Source organism: Phascolarctos cinereus, unplaced genomic scaffold (assembly GCF_003287225.1).
Source record: "Phascolarctos cinereus isolate Bilbo 61053 unplaced genomic scaffold, phaCin_HiC Scaffold_5;HRSCAF=322, whole genome shotgun sequence".
NCBI lineage: Eukaryota > Metazoa > Chordata > Mammalia > Diprotodontia > Phascolarctidae > Phascolarctos > Phascolarctos cinereus.
In genome coordinates this window covers 56,467,460-56,480,361 of record NW_027555958.1, presented here as the reverse complement: position 1 = coordinate 56,480,361, position 12,902 = coordinate 56,467,460, and positions in this window count along the sequence as shown.

Below are 12,902 nucleotides of genomic sequence, written 5' to 3'. Positions count from 1 at the left end.
AAGCAACCTGTATGAAGGACAAGCGGTCCTATATGGCAAGACCATGGAGTACTTAGAGGGGAGTAATGTGAAAGAAACGGAAAAGAAGACGGGATAGAGAGAGACCAGGCTGTGAAGATCTTTAAATGCCAAACAGCTTTGTGTTTGTATACCTTATGAGTAACAGGGAGTCACTGATGTTTATTGGGCAGGGAGATGACATGGGGAGACCTGCCTTTTAGGACAATCACGTAGGCAGCCGATTAGATTAGAATGATAAGACACCTGAGACAGAGCAATGAGGAAGCAATAGTGCAGGGGAGAAGTGATCATGAGAGCCTGAACTTCAGCGGTGGTTATCCGAGTGGAGAAAAGAGAATGTTTATGAGAGCTGGACAGAAGGAGTCGCTAGGTGGCGCAGTGGAGAGAGCACCAGCCCTGGAGTCAGGAGGACCTGAGTTCAAATGTGACCTAAGATACATAACACTCACTAGCCGTGTGACTCTGGGCAAGTCACTTAGCCCCAATTGCCTTACCAAAAGAAAAAAATAAAGATATGGATAGAAGCAATGTCGTTCAATTGTGTCTGACTCTTTATGACCCTATTTGGAATTTTCTTCGCAAAGATGCTGGAGTGGTTTGCTGTTTCCTTCCCCAGCTCATTTTACAGATGAGGAACTGAGGCAGAGTTAAGTGACTTTCTCAGGGTCACACAGCTAGTAAGTATTTGAACTCATAAAGATGAGTCTTCCTGATTCCAGGCTACTTTATCCACTGTGCCACCGAGCTGCCTGGATAGAAAGCAATAAGATTTGGCAAAAAGGTATATATTGGATGGTTGAATGAGAGAGATTATAAAGACTTAACTATGTGACAAGCACTATGCTAAGCGCTGGCAACACAGATACAAGCAAGCAAAATAGTCCCTACCCTCAAGGATCCTGCAGTCTAATGGACAAAGATGGTGTATAAAGGAGAGCTGGAAAAGGGCTTGGTGGGGATGGGGCTAGGAACCTGAATGGATAGAAAGGTGGTAGTTCTCAATAGTCATAGCGAAATTTAGAAGAGAGGTGAGTTTGGAGGGAAAGATCATTGATTTTTATTTAGGCATACTGAATTTAAGATGCTTAGTGGGCATCCAGTTGGAAATGTCCAACAGTCAGTTCATAATTCAGGCCTGCCTCTCAAGGAAAAGTCTAGGGCTAGATATATATAAATCAAGGTGTCTTCTGTACAGGGATGATAACTGAACTCATGACAGCCAGTGGGATCAACCAATGAGCGAGTTAAAGACATTGAAGAGAAGACCCAGAACTGAGCCTTAGAGGAATATCCACAGTTAGTGGATATGGCGTGGATAAAGTTCAATCAGAAGAGACTGAAGACTAGATGAGAGAAGAGTGGTGTCTTTATTTATTATTTAGTCAAGAGAATGTTAAGAACCCTATCTCCTTTTCCCCTCTCCCTCCCCTTCCCCCAGTAATCCTTCAAAAACGCAGGATGTGTCTCTTCCTCCCATGGCAAAGAGGAATCTGAGGGAACTCTAGTTTTGAGGATCTTTCTCATCCTTATATGGAGGAATGTAAAGGTTGTTCACCTCTTGTTCTATATCCAGAGAGGGTGCAGAAATTCACATCTCATTTCTAATCCAGGACTACATTTACCGTTCTCATTTTTAGCTCAGGTCACTTGCTGTGCCCAGCTGTCCACAAACTTACTTGGTGGGACTTTGGAAAAGGGGATTGGTAGTTCAGAGAATAAGGTGCTAGGCCTGGAGTCAGGAAAGCCTAAATTCAAATCCAGACTCAGACACTTACTAGCTATGTAATCCTGGGCAAGACACTTAACCTCTATTTGCCTCAGTTTCCTTATCTGCAAAATGGGGATAATAATAGTACCTGCCTCAAGTGGTGGTTGTGAGGATTAAATAAGATAAATATCTGTAAAGCATTTAAGCTCGTAGAAGGTGACTAATAAATGCTAATTCCTTTCCTCCCTCCTCCCCCACCCCACATTACAGGGCCACCCAGGCATTATAGATGATGGTACAAGCAGCAAGCCTTTGCCTAAACCAGCTCCCCGCAGTCTTGGCCAGCGTACTTTTCCTATTACCTGTTTCCCATCTCCACAAAAATCCCTGTGACATAGCAAGAGTTTGAGATTTTGTTCCACCTGGCAAGGGTGGAAGGACGGTTAAGTTCTGAGCCACCAGGGTATAATTAGGGCAATTAGCAAAGTATTATTTACATGTTAATTAATAGGGAAAAGTTTGCCCCAGGCAAACTTGCTCCTCCCAGATTGTCCCTGTGGGGACAGGATTGTGAAAGTGTGAAATGGTCACCTTGAGACATTGAAACGTCCTCCAGTTGGTTATTCAAGTGTTTTAGGAACCTATTCAGTCATGCGTGTAATCATTTCCCAAACACTCATTAAGGGTCTATTTACAACGTGCAAGGAAGGTCCTGTACTGCCTACTGTCCCCCCAGTAGCTAATCACTAGCATTGCTAGTGCCTTCTCTACTAAGATCACCTTCCCTGTATTCTGTATAAATATTGTATTTACTTAAAGTCTGAGCTGCCCATAGCTACCAACCAAAGCTAATCCATATTGCAAATGTGTACATATGCATAAATATATAATATGTACATAAATACGCGATGCATATATATGCATAAATACACAAAGCGTATGCATGTATGTACACGCATATATACATGCATATCACAAAACAGGTTAAAAATATTGTATCTACCTAGTTGTTTACATATTGGTCATTGGAACGTTAGCTCCGTGTTGATTTCCTGTGCCTGAACCCAGATGCAGAGAAAGCAATGGAGAGAAAGAAACAGAGACAGGTAGGCAGAGACCGAGAGGGAAAGAAAGAGAGACAGAAACTGGAAGTGAAAGAAATTGTCACCCCCTCTTAAGGTGGTTTTCAATAAATAATGCATTCTTGATGCCCTCTTTGTCCTTCCCCCTTCCCCCCCACCTTTTCCCTCTGCCTTTTTCCCTTTTTTGTGATCCATGCACTATACTTGGTGGAAGAGAAGTTTATTATGATAGAAGATGTGTGACAGAGGAAAAGAGAAGAAAAGGCTACAATCAGGGGAGCAGGGAGAAACACTTGAATTTGGAAAATGCCACAGATTAGGTCCCCATATTCTAGAATGTTAAGTGGCATACCCCTAAACACAGGTGACTCATGTTCCCACAAGGCTGCCTTTGGCTTTTAGGAAAACTTCCTGGGATGGGGATTTGCAGGTCTGGAGGGGCAGCATATGTGTATGTGTGGAGGGGACAGTGGTTGACGTGGCCTTTGTCAGAAAACCCACCATAACTTTCTCAGACTGAGATGTTAATGCACTCCAGGGAAAACCTAAAATCATCTGTTCTTTCTGGGTCCAGCTGCCTTCAAAAACGATCATTCTTTCATTCTTTTCCCCTGAGAACTGGTCCATGGTTGATTACTAGCAGTGCTGTCCAAGCTCTTCATTTTCAAGTTCATCACTATAGCTTCCCGATGAATGGGCTTCCACACTTTGTTCCCACCCTCCTTTGGTGACTCCTGTGGCTTATGCCAAATCTGGAGCAGAGCCATCGTGGGTAGGGGCTGAAAGGGGACTTTCTAGTTGGAAGGCACCTCAGAGGCCATCTAGCACTATTCATTCCCACTGTCTTACCTAAAGGTAGTCAACAACAAAGGGAGAGTTGAATTCAGGGGTCTTTCCATGATGGTACCATGCTTCCTCTGTGATACCTGCAAGCTGTGGTCCATTTTCCCTGCCCCAGAGTAGACAGAGAAACTATCTTTAAAAAGTATTTATTTTATTTTTTAATTTATAGAATAAAGCAAACTGTCTTGAATCAAGAATAAGGACTGATCTTCTCTGGGGTCTCATGTAGACGGCCACTTCCGTGGTCCTTAAAAGGAGACCTGTACATAAGACCTCCAGAGAGGCCATTCAGCCTTGTCAGGGAAATTCTCAACTGAGCGGCTGCGACTCCTGGGTCCTTAATTCTCGTCTTGCCTTTTATTTAGAGTGAATATAAACGAACGAAAAGTCATTTGTTAAGTGCTTAAAGGGGCAGTACAGCATACACAGAGTAGCTAGAACTGGTTTCCAAGTCAGGAAGATCAGGTTCCTGCTTCTGATGCCTCCAGTCACCAACTTCTCAGCGCTCTTGGAAGATCCATCGGAGAATAAGGAGCAGAGAACATGTAGACTGCAATTGGGAGAAGATGATTCCTCACTGGGTAGGGTCCCATTTGCAGAGGTGGGACAGACGGCGTGGATGTAAAGTGACACTTGGTTAGGACATGCTAAATAGTGGCACTTTGAGTTAGTTGTTTAACTTGTTAACTTAGTTGTCTCACTTTCTACCTACTATAGTACTTCAGATTTTTGTCAGCACTCTTCTGTGCTTCTCTCATAACTATACAGTGAGTACAGCACGTAGAGGGATCATTTTCCTCTTCTCATTTTGCAGATGAAGAATGTAGTGGGGGCAGATAGGTGGCACAGTGGATAGAGCACTGGCCCTGGAGTCAGGAGAACCTGAGTTCAAATCTGGCCTCTGACACATAACACTTACTAGCTGTGTGTGACTCTGGGCACGTCACTTAACCCTAATTGCCTCACCAAAAAAAAAAAAAAAAGAATGTAGTGGTTGTGAGACTCTGGACAAGTCACTTCACTTCTCAAGCCTCTGTTTTTTCTCAGCTGTAAAATTTGATATTGATGCCTGCCATAATTACTTTGTGAGGATAAAATTAAACAACCTATGTAAAAGTACAAAACATTTTATAAATGGCAGACCCTTTAATGATTATGATTGTGATTGTAATAATTAAGAGGCAGAATGGATAGAGATCAGGCCTTGGAGACTAGAAGACCAGGGTTCAAGTCCTGCCTCTGACATAGCCAGTTGTGCCCATGGGCTAGTCATTCTCAGTGGCCACAGGCAACTAACACCATACATACATATACATACATACATACATACATACATACATACATACATACATACATACATATACACACATACATACACACATACATATATATACATATATACACACTTATATACACATACACACATACACACATACACATACATATATACATACACACACACACACATATATATATATACATATATATATATATATATATATATATATGTACACACACACACACACACACACAAATTGACTTGAGAATGTTTGCTAATCTGGAGTTCTCCAGGATGATAAAATTACAGGTAGGGATTGATGGTGATAACATTTCCTCATTTGCAAAAGGTGGATAATAGTAGCACCTACCTCATAAGGCTAGTTCGAGACTCAAATGAAATTACATGTATTTTTTTTTTTTTGCAAATCTTTAAAAAGGTATAAAGGCAGCTAGGTGGTGCAGTTGGATAGTGTACCAGCTCTGCAGTCAGGAGGACCTGAATTCAAATCCAGCCTCAGATGCTTACTAGCTGTGTGGACCTGGACAAGTCACTTAATGCTGATTGCTTCTACCTCCTCCCAAAAAAGTTATATAAATTTTAGCTAATATTATGGTGGTGGTTGTTGGTACAAATGGATTCTGACTCCCACTTCAGGAAGTCCTGGGGTCTAACAAAGTACAGAATGGTCTCAGCAAAAGCTATCAAAGAGGAAACTGGAGATCTTTGAAATACAAAGTTCTCCTTCAAGGCTGAGTCAGTCAGTCAATCAACATTTATGAAGTGCCTACTATGTGCCAGGCACTGTGTTGTGCACTGGGGGATACAAAGAAATGTAAAAGATAGCCCCTGCTCTCTGGGAGTTCATGCAAACAACTATTTACAGACAAGATACATCCAAGACAAACTGGAAATAATCTACAGAGGGAAGGTGTTAGAATTAAGAGGGATCAAGAAAGTCTTCTTGCAGAAGTGAGGATTTGAAGGAAAACTGGGAAGCCAGGAGGTGGAAATGAGGAGAAAGAGCATTCCAGGCTTTCAGGAAACAGGTGAAAAGGCTTGGAGTGGAGTGGAGAGATGAAAGGTTTTGTTTGAGGAACAAGGACACCAGTGTTACTAACCACAGAGTACGTGGAGGTAGAGTGTAAGAAGACTGGAAAGGTGAGGAGGGACATGCCAGGCTATGAAGGGCTTTGAACATCTGAGGTCTTTATATTTTATCCTGGAGGTGTTAGGGAGCTGGTGGAGTTTGTTCAGTAAGGTGGTGACATGGACAGATCGTTTTGGCAGCTGATTGGAGGATGGACTGGAGTGGGGAGATACTTGTGAAAGGCAGACCAACCAGAAGATGATTGCAATATTTTAGTAATTGGATATGGGGAGGTGGGAGGGGTGGCAAGAGAATGAGAAGTTAAGGATGACAACCGGGTTGTGAGCCTCAGAGACTAGAAGGACGGTGGTACCCTCAACAGGAATTGGGAAGTTAGGGAAAGAGGAGGGTTTAGGGGGAAAGATATTGAGTACGGTTGTGGACATGTTGAGTTTAAGATGTCAACAGGTCGTCAAGTTTGAGAGGTCTAACAGGCAGATGGAGATGGGCAGAGAGGACAGGGCAAGATAAGTAGATCTGAGAATCAGCAGCAGAGAGATGACGACTGAATCCATAGGAGCTGCTGAGATTATCAAGTGAAATAGTCTAGAGGGAGAAAAGAAGGGGACCCAGAAGAGAGCCCGTGGGACGCCTGTGTTCGTTCAGAGGGCATGAACTGGAAGAGGATCCAGCCAAGGAGACAGAGAAGGAGTGGTCAGAAAGGTATTAGGAGAGAGTGGTATCCTGAAAACCTAGAGAGAAGAGAGTAATAAGAAGAGGGTGATCAGTCTCAAAGGCTTCAGAGAGGTCAAGAAGATGGGGATTAAGAAAAGGTCATTAGAGGGCAGCTAGGTGGTGCAATGGATAAAGCACCGGCCCTGGATTCAAGAGGACCTGAGTTCAAATTTTATCCAGACACTTGACACTTACTAGCTGTGTGACCCTGGGCAAATCATTTAATCCCAACTGCCTCACCAAAAAAAAAAAAGTCATTAGATTTGGCAATTGAGAAATCTTTGGTAACTTTGGAGAGAGAAGTTTCTATTGAATAGTGAGATTGAAAGCTGGACTATAGAGTAAAGATTAGAATAAGAGGAAAAGAAGTGCAGGCACCTATTGTAGATGGCCTTCTCAAGAAGATTAGCTATAAGGGAGGAAAGATAAGGGATTATAGCTTGCAGGGATGGATGGATCAAGTGAGGGTTTTTTGAGGATGGGAGAGACACAGCCTTGTAGTAGGGAAGCATCCAGTAGACACAGAGAGATTGAAGATAGGTAAGATAATGGGGATGACAAAGGGGCCATTTAATTGTGAAGACAGGATGGAGTAAGATCATTCGTATATGTAGAGACCAAAGAGAAGGAGCCACCTCATTATGTGAGAGGCAGAGATTGTGGCAGAAGGCGTGAGATGAGGAGGAAGGGAGAAGAGGGAGCTCTCCTGATGAATAGTGAATGGCCTTCGTTCTAAAAATAAAATAGGAGGCAAGGTTCTCAGCTGAGAGGATGGGGGGATGGGATCCACGGGAGGTTTGGAAGAGCTGCTGTGGAGAGTGGAATCGTGACTTAATTAGGGAGTTGTAAAGGATTATCTTGCAGCAATGAGTGTCTAGTTGAGGTTGAATAACATAAATTGGTAGTGGATCCAGTCAGCACCACCACTCCACCACAGAGAATGCTAGAGCCCAACCAATCAACCAATCCCCATTTGGTCATTGGAGGGGTCCCACTCTAGGACTATGGAGGGTCCTCTGCTGTGGGGGGCCAATATGGAATGTTGGGAGGAGGACTCCAGGCCTCATGACACCTGCTGAAAGAACTTGGACTGTTTAACCTGGGAAGAGGAGACACACACATATGATAGCTATCTATATAGAAGAGGTATTAAATTTGCTGTCTCTGACCCCAGAGAGCAGTACCTGAAACAATGTGTGAAAATCGCAGAGAGGGAAATTTAGACTTGATGTTAGGAAAAAATTTTTTTTGAGGCAATAGAGATTAAGTGACTTGCCCATGGTCATACAGCTGGTAAGTGTCTGAGGCTCGATTTGAACTCAGGTCCTTCTGACTCCAGGGCCAGGATTCTATCTACTTCACCACCAGATGCCCCAGGAAAATTTACTGATTACAGCTAACTCCAAGTGGCCTAGGCTGCCTTGGCAGGTGGTGGGCTCACTCTCCCCGGAGGTCTCATTCCAAAGCTGGATGACCGCTTTCCAGGTGTCCTGTAGAGAGGATCTGTGTTCAGGCATATCTATATTCATTCCCTTGAGGGACCTTCTAACTCTGAGGTTCTGTGATCCTTTGATTCAGAGCCGGAACCAGAGATGTGTGGCCACTCAGTGGGCTGTCATGGTTTTTAAGGGTGCAGGTTAAGAGAGAACCAAACTTGTCACCATGGAGATATAAACATGGGTAAATATTCTTGACACATGGGGGTGGGGGTGGGGTGATTCATGAGTGCTAAGGAGGAATGAGATGGCTCAGCATCTCCCCCTCTTCCTCTCCCCTACCCCCACACACATGGCCTGGTGGGAGGACTTATCTCACTTAAAAATGAATTATAGAAATAAATCAAAGGCGCCAAGATTGGTTATGAATGTGCCTTCTCAAGGTACCAGGAGTCAGGATGGGACTCCTTCCCAGAAGGCAGATGAGCATGTACTCAGGGGCCAAAGGGTAAATAACTGGTACCTTTTTGCACGTTTCACTGGGTAGAGAGAGAGGACAGAAGCAGTAGTTGCAGGAGCTCCTAGAAAACCTGCCCTGTGGCTCATCATCCTGGCAACTTGCCCTACCTATTCTTGGGAGTCCATCCCACTTGGCATCCATGCCAGAACTGCTTGGCTCAGGAGTTGACGATGATTGACAGGAGCCCAGTAAGAGGCAAGACTCAGTTTTGTCCCAACAAGGTTCCAAACCTGAACTAAAATAAACAAAGAAAACTACCTCCCCAACTCCAATCTCTGTGGCCCTTCTCCTCTCGCTTCAGCACTGAACCCCAATCCAGTTCTGGGATGTGATAAAGAAGTACCCCAGTGATGTAATGTCAAAAATCTTGTCTCCATCAACAGACCAGGAGCTAGGGAGCTCACTGATTTGAGGAAAGAGATCTAGGGGCCACACACAGTCTATGGAAATCACATTATGATATTTAGGCCCAGGGCAGATTCCATGTCTCCATTCTCTGCCACCCCACCCCACAACCCTCCCAGGATTTCAAACAATAAGCGTCCCAATTCCCCCACCCCCAAAATACTCCTGAGCAACAATAGGATAGGCTGTCCCCGGAGATAAACACTCCTGTTGGAGCGTGTTCAGGTCTCACAGAGAGAAGGGTGTCTCTTGGGAGTGGGCTGGGGCTTGGCGAGCAAGTCCCACCCACAGTTATGCTGGGCTTCAGAGGGGAAAGGAGCAATGCCTGGGGTGAGGATAGGGAATTGACTCTGGAGGGAGACAGGCAAGGGCTGGAGACAGTATAGGGGGAAGAATAGTGAAGGGCTCTGAGAAGCCTTTCGGAGAAAGGCAGGGGCTCAGGGCTCCTTGGAGAAATGGATGAGGCACTGGGAAGGTTTCTGTGAACTGAGTCCTCTCATAGTTGTTTAGACACTTTACCCGGCTTTTTTTCCCTTTCTTCTCAAGTCAGTTTTCAGAGCCAGAACAGTGTCAGAGAGAGGATTTGGGTTCAAATCCTCAGGCAGTTTAGAGAAAACGTTTTGGGACCTATTCCTCAAAGACTCCAACTTCATTGAATTTCCAAATCTCCAACTCTCTGTTTTGTTGTGATGCAGATCAGGGCCTTGAATTTTAGTCCAGGAAAGCAGATGGGATAAAGAGAAAGTGTTGGGCTTTGGGAAAAACTTAAAAACTTAAAAAAGAAGATTTAATTTAACAATTTCAACTCAATAAACATTTGTTAGGTTCCTACTCTATGGTGGGCACTTTGCTTAGCACTGAGGATGCAAAAATTAAGAAAGAACATAGTACTTGCCCTCAAGAAGCTTGCATTCTATAGTCATATGGTCCCTGCCTTCAAGGAACTTACACTCTACAGCAGACCTGCACAACACAGGGCCCAGAGCCACTTATGGCCTGCCAAAGTGGCCCAAGGCAGTATATTGTGCAACCTTGTCTTATATCTTCCACATTTGTCACAGGCCACCAGGAATTCTTTTATTGGCTGCAATTGGTCCATGGGTAGTATGTTGTACAGGCCTGTTTTACATCCTTTACATTTTTTATGAGCCACCTGAAATCCTTTTGTGCATCTGTAAGTGGTGCACCACTGTTTGTACTGAATGTTGTGCAGGCCTGCTCTACAGTCACTTTAAAAAAAATTGTATTTTATTTTTTCCAATTATATGTAAATGTAATTTTTTTTTTTGGTTAGGCAATAGGGTTAAGTGACTTACCCAGGGTCACACAGCTAGTAAGTGTTATGTGTCTGAGGCCAGATTTGAACTCAGGCCCTCCTGACTCCAGGGCCAGTGCTCTACAACTGTGCCACCTAGCTGCCCCGTAAATATAATTTTTAACATTCATTTTAAAAATTTTAATTCCTTCCCTCCCTCCCCTCCCTCCCCCTCAGAAGGGTAAGCAATTTGATATAGGTTATATATGTGCAATCACATAAAACATATTTCCATATTAGTCATGTTGTGAAAGAAGAAACAGACCAAAAGGAAAAAAGAAAACTATGAAAAAATAAAAGAAAAAAAAAGAAAGTGAAAATAGTGTGCTTCAATCTGCAGTCTTTCTCTGGATGTGGATAGCATTTTCCATCATGAATTCTTTGGAATTGTCTTAGATCATCGTATTGCTGAGAAGAGCTAAGTCCTTTATAGTTGATCATAGAACAATGTTGCTGTCACTGTGTACAGTGTTCTCCTGGTTCTGCTCATTTCACTTTGCATCAGTTCATGTAAGTCTTTCTTCTACAGTTACTTTTGACCTGAATAAACCACCCAAATGAAGATGATGAAACAGCACCAGATGGAGGAACCATAGATCTTGGATAGAATTTCAAAAGAATATCTTTCTGAGTCTCCTGTGTTCAGGCAGTTATTACTGTCTCCATATGGAGCAACGAAAGCCCCAACAGGGTAGGGGATTTGCCTATGATAACATAGTGAGGTAGCAAAACGGAGCGCAGAACCCAAATCTTCTTTCTTTCAGCACATTTTTTTTTTCCATTATACCCTACTGATTTTTCCAGAACAGTTAGATCTAGAACAGGTCATGAGAGAAAGCCTGGCTTGCCATATTTTCAAGTATTTTTTTTTAATTTGGGAGGCTTTAAGGAATGTTATCTACAGAGTTATACAATGGGAAGGGACATTAGAGATCACTTAATCCAATCCCTACCTGCCTAGCAATCCCCTCTACTGAATACCAGAAAAAGTGGTTATCCACCTTCCAAAAGGAACCCCTGGCCTCCTGAGACAGTTGGTTCCGCTTTTGAATAGCTCTAATTTTTAGGTAATTCCTTGTCACTGTCACTTGCCCCACAAAAGCACATCCACAGCTTCCTGGAAGAGAGTGGCAAATTTATATAGATGCTGGTCATTTGGACAATTGCCGTTAAAAACAAAACAACAACAGGGTAGGAGTTGAAGCCAGGAAAGCAGCAGCTTGAGGGTAATTCTGCCCCACCTGATTTGTTTCAATGAACAAAATTGCTCCTGGATAAATTTCACTGGCTATGATGTTTGGCCTACTGCATCTGGGAAGGTTGTCCCCCCTTGTATAAATGACACCAATGGGAATATCAGTAGGAAAATTGGAAGAGGTCCAAAACTCTGCACCCAATTACCTAGGCCAGAGTCAACTTCCAAGAGAAAACCTTCCTGGCATGGGACTGGTTCTAGTTGCTCAGAAGCAGTTTTACCAAAACATTAGAAACAAACATTTCCCTCTATTATCGCCAGTTAAACCTGTATATATCTTGCTTGTATGTAATTGTTTACATGTTGTTTCTCCCGTTAGATGGTGAGCTCCTCGAGGGCAGGGACTGGTCTTGTCTTTCCCTGTATCCCCAGCACAGTGTCTGGGACATAGTAGGCACTTAATAAATGTTTACTGACAGGCAAGTATTAATCATTAACACGCATTTAGTAAACACCTACTACAGGAAATGCAGACAGAGGTGAAACAGTTCTTGTCCTCCAAGAGCTTACTTTCTAACATGGAGACAACACTTATGTGTATATGTGAAATATACATATACACATAAACACACACCCCTGTGTATAATAGGGATGGGTACATACAGGTATACATATATGTACACATCATATGTTGTTTGCCCTTCATTTTCAAAGAGGACCAGTGACATCATGAATGTACAATGTCTTGACGCATACATGAATTGAATTTAAGTCCTCAGCCTCACTATCTTTTCCAGAGTCACTGAAGTCCGTTGGCAAGATAAGAATCAAAGCAACTGGTCATGGCCCAGGATGCAGTGGATGACCTTGGTGTCTTCAGTATCTGACCAAGCTCTAAGGACTCCACAGAACCTGCTTCAGCTGCCTTCATGGCCCTTGGAACAAATTGTTCTCATCTACCCATTCTGCCAGGAGAAGTCTTCACATGCTTGGGTTTGAAGACTGTCAGCTACCCTCAATCTGGTTTAGCCCATCTGCTGAGATAATTTGCTGAGTTGTGGCCACTGTACATGCTACAGCTTCTTGTAGTCACAGTTAGGTGACAGGTAGACACCAAAGGTGGATGAGCAGCACTGAAGAAGGGTTGGCAAGCCCTCTCACCAGAGGTGCTGGTCCTCCTTGGATATTCCCCTACATATGTATTTATGTGTGCACGTCTGTATAAACATATCACAGACATGTGCTCGAAAATGTCAACACTATTAAGCACCTA